Source organism: Vombatus ursinus, unplaced genomic scaffold (genome assembly GCF_900497805.2).
Source record: "Vombatus ursinus unplaced genomic scaffold, bare-nosed wombat genome assembly UNPS02014935.1, whole genome shotgun sequence".
In the NCBI taxonomy this organism is placed as follows: domain Eukaryota; kingdom Metazoa; phylum Chordata; class Mammalia; order Diprotodontia; family Vombatidae; genus Vombatus; species Vombatus ursinus.
The window spans coordinates 5,343,017-5,347,800 of NW_020954713.1; the positions used below are offsets into that span (position 1 = coordinate 5,343,017).

General features: G+C 36.0%; 1 pseudogene; it reads left to right on the forward strand.

The window, feature by feature from the left end:
- Positions 1-667: 667 nt before the first annotated feature.
- Positions 668-1,174, forward strand: LOC114029557 (annotated as a pseudogene).
- Positions 1,175-4,784: the final 3,610 nt, after the last annotated feature.

A 4,784-nucleotide genomic window follows, 5' to 3' on the forward strand; every position in this document is an offset into this window, starting at 1 on the left:
ATCTTGGAAGAACTGAAAACTTACAGGTCCCTAGAAGTATCCCTGAAAACAACTGCACAAAACCCCTGAAACTTGGGACAGTACACCCTCCACCCTGGAATCAGAGCCCCACTTTAACAAAGAGTTAAAAGTCAAGAAATAGACTGGAAAAATGGGCAAACAACAGAACAAATTCTGATGATAGAAAGTTACTATGGTGACAAGGAAGATCAAAACACACACTCAGAAGAAGAAAACAAAGTCAAAGTTCCTACATCCAAATCTTCCAAGAAAAATATGGATTGGTCTCAGGCCATGGAAAAGCTCAAAAAGGATTTTCAAAATCAAGTAAAAGGTAGAAGAAAAATTGGAAAGAGAAAAAAGAGTAATGCAAGAAAATCATGAAAAAAGAGTCAACAGCTTGGTAAAAGAGAGAAACAAAAAAATACTAAAGAAAATAATATCTTAAAAAACAGAATAGGACAAATGGTAAAAGAGGTACAAAAAACCAATAAGAGAAGAATGCCCTGAAAAACATGATTAGTCAAATGCAAGAAAAGGCACAAAAATTCACTGAAGAAAAAAACTGTGTAAAAAAAAAGAATTGGCCAAATGGAAAAAGAGGTACAAAAGTTCACTGAAGAAAATAATTCTTTAACTCTAGCAGCGGTGGCACCTGAGGCAGGTCATGGGCCAGAGCCAGAGTCATTCCCCATGGAGGGAGTGTAGGTGATCCCATTCTACATCCAGAGAGAGAGAGAGAAGGCATAGAGAATGGTCCCAATCCCGAGAGAGAGATAGGAGGAGGAGTCGTTCTCACTCTCCCCATAGGAGGAGGTCCAGATCCCCAAGAAGGCACCGATCTTCCTCTCCTTCCCCTTTCTGGCTAAAAGAAAGGAGGGATGATGAGAAGAAAGAAACTAAAGAAACAAAAAGCAAAGAACGTCAAATTACTGAAGAAGACTTGGAAGGCAAAACAGAAGAAGAAATTGAAATGATGAGATTAATGGAATTTGCTTCCTTTGACACCACAAAAGGGAAAAAAGTTGATGGTTCTGTAAATGCATATGCCATAAATGTGTCTCAGAACGGAAGTACAGGCAATATATGAATAGAAAAGGTGGATTCAACAGACTTTTGGATTTTATTGCTTGATGTCTAGATTGTACTGTTGAAGAGTGATTCCTCCACCACTTGTTCACAATGGAGGATAGTATATTTAATTGTGTATCAAAAACAGGATGTCTCTTCTCTCTTCCTGAAGAGCAAGATAATCTTATTTATGAAGTGTCTCGGAATGCTCACCCTGCTTCAAAGGAAGAAAGATTTACTTCTTTCTTTTAGAAAAATCTCATTTTGGGAATTTTTCGAACTCATTTCAATTATTTCTATTCCTGTGGAAGTCAGTTGCTTCATGGACACCTTTCCCCACTCCAACCCCCTGGCCTTTTTTTTTTTTTTAAATAATCTGTTGTTGGATTCAAGTTGTTCCAAATAAATTATTTCTCTTTATGGTTCAAAAAAAAAAAGAAAATAATTCTTTAAAAATTAGAATTGAGCAAATGGAAGTTAGTAACTTTGTAAGAAATCAAGAAATAATAAAACAAAACCAAAAGAATGAAAAAAAGAAAAGACAATGTGAAATATCTCATTGGAAAAAACAACTGACCTGGAAAATAGATTCAGGAGAGACAACTTAAAAATTATTAGACTACTTGAAAGTCATGATAGAAAAAAAGAGCCTAGTCATTATCTTTCAAGAAATTATCAAAGAAAACTGCCGTGATGTTTTAGAAACAGAGGGTAAAATAGAAATTGAAAAAATCTACTGATCACTTCTTGAAAGGGATCCCAAAATGAAAACTCCCAGAAATATTATAGCCAAATTCTAGAGCTCTCAGTCAAGGAGAGAATATTGTAAGCAGCCAGAAAGAAACAATTCAGGTGTCATGAAGCCACAGTCAAGATAACAAGAGATTTAGCAGCTTTTATATTAAAGGATCAGAGGGCTTGGAATATGATATTCCAGAGGGCAAAGGAGTTAGGATTACAATCAAGAATCACCTACCCAGCAAAATAGAGTATAATCCTTCAGGGGAGAAATGGAAATTTAATGAAATTGAGGATTTTCAAGCATTCTTGATGGAAAGAACATTGCTGAATACAAAATTAGACTTTCAAATACAAGAGAAGCATAAAAGGTAAACAGGAAAGGGAAATCACAAAGGACTTCATAATGTTAAACTGTTTACATTCTTACATGGGAAGATGATACTTGCAACTCATAAAAACTCTCATTATTAGGGCAATTAGGAGTATATATAGACAAAGGGCACAGGTGTGAGTTGAATATGAAGGGATAATATTTAAAAAAACAAAATTAAGGGATGAGAAAGAGGAATACACTGGGAGAAAGGGAAAGGGAGGGGGTACAATGGGGTAAATTATCTCACATAAAAGAGGCAAGAAAAATCTTTTACAGTGGAGGGGAAGATGGGGGTGGTGGTGGAGGGAATGGGTGAATCTTACTCTTAACAGAATTGGCTCAAAGAGGGAATAATATACACACTCAATTGAGTATAGAAATCTATCTTACCCTAAAGCAAAGTAGTAGGGAAAGGGGATAAGAGAAGGGGAGGGTGATAGAAAGGAGGGCAGATTAGTGGAGGTGGTAGTCAGAAGCAAAACACTTTTGAGGAGGGAATGAGTGAAAGGAGAGAGAGAATTGAATGAACAGTGAGGGAATAGGAGGAAGGGAAATACATTTAGCAATTGTGACTGAAAACATTTTTGAAGCAAGTTTCTCTGATAAAGTCCTAATTTCTCAAATATATAGAGAACTGAGTCAAATTTATAAAAACAGAAGCCATTCCCCAAGTGATGAATGATCAAGAGGTATGAACTGTTTTTAGGTAAAGTAATCAAAGCTATCTATAGCCATATAAGAAGGTGCTCTAAATTGCTATTGCTTGGAGGAATGTAAATTGAAACAATTCTGAGGTACTACTTCATACCTCATACTTTCTTGGCTAATAGGACAGAAAAGGAGAATGGCAAACGTTGGAGGGGACGTGGGAAAAATGAGACATTAATGTGCTGCTGGTGGAGTTGTGAACTGATTCAACCATTCTTTAGAGCAATTTGCAACTATGCCCAAAGGACTATAGAACCACACATACATACCCTTTGATCTAGTACTAGGTCTGTATCCAAAAAGAGAAACAACAAAGAGGAAAAGGACCTATATGTATGGAAATGTTTGTAGCAGCTCTTTTCTGGTGGCAGAGAGTTGGAAATTGGGGAGATGCCTATCAACTGAGGAATGGCTGAACAAATTGTGCTATGTGATTGTGATGGAATACTATTGTACCATAAGAAATGATTAGCAGGTTGATCTCAGAAAAACCTGGAAAGACTTACATTAACTGATGCAAAGTGAAATGTACTGTGTACAAAGTAACAGCAATATTGTAAGATGATCAGCTGCGAATGATGACTTAGCTATTCTCAGCAATTTAATGATCCAAGACAACTCAGAAGGATTTATAATGAAAAATGCTATCCATCCCCAGACAAAGAACTGATAATATCTGAATACCTGACTGAGGCATACTTTTAAAACTTTATTTTTCTTGAGCTTTTTTTTGTCTGTGTTTTCTTTCACAGCATGACTAATATGGAAATATGCTTTGCATGACTACACATGTATAACCTATATCGAATTGCTTGCCCTCTCAATGAGGGGTGTAAAGAGGGAGGAGGGGCAAGAACTTGGAATTCAAAGTTTTAAAAATGAATGTTAAAAATCTATTTTAGACTCATGATGGAAAATGCTATCCGCATTCAGAGAAAGAACTATATAGGCTGAATGTAGATCAAAGCATACTATTTTCTTTTTTCTTTTCTTTTTGTTTTTGTTTTTTCTTTCTCATGGCTTTTCCCTTTTGTTCTGATTCTTCTTTCACAACATGACTAATATGGAAATATGTTTAATATGATTGTACATGTATGGCCTATATCAGATTGCATGCTGTCTTGGGGAGGGGGGAGGGGAGGGAGGGGGAAAATTTAGAAATCAAAATCTTATAAAAGTGAATGTTGAAAACTAAAAATAAACAAATACATAAATTAAAAAAATTGTTTTTAGATGTAATTAGGGAAAAATAAAATACTAAGGATTCAATAAGATAAAAAAAGAAAAGAAAAATGAGGATATTAATATCAGCTACCTTCCAGGGCTGACATGAGGATCAACAAAGATTAGACGTTTAAAGGATTATATAAATAAAATCTATTGTTATCTCTTTTCTGCAGGTTCCTGCCTGTTTGCAAGGTTGGTTGCTTCTCTGGGGGTGGGACAAAAAGTTTGTTTCCAAAACAAGGTGAGTTGGGTGGGACTGGGGGGAGTCTGAGAGCTCAGGGGCTGGAGCTGACAAGATAGGGGCATTCAACAATGGAACAACTCAGGAAACATTTATTAAGCACCAATGATGTTGCAGGCTCCTTTTAGAGCTAGTGTGGTATAGTGAAGGACAGACTAGTCTTGAGACCCAGAAAACCTGAGTTCAAATCCCGCACCTGACATATACTACTTGTGTGACTATGCGTGAGTCACTGAAACCCTCAGTGCCCCAGGCAGCTTTCTATGAATACATTCATACATACACATATACCTGCACATACATATACATACATGCATATATGTGTATACATGTAAATATGTATATATATACACATACATACATATAGATAGATAGATAGATAGATAGATAGATAGATAGATAGATAGATAGATAGATAGATAG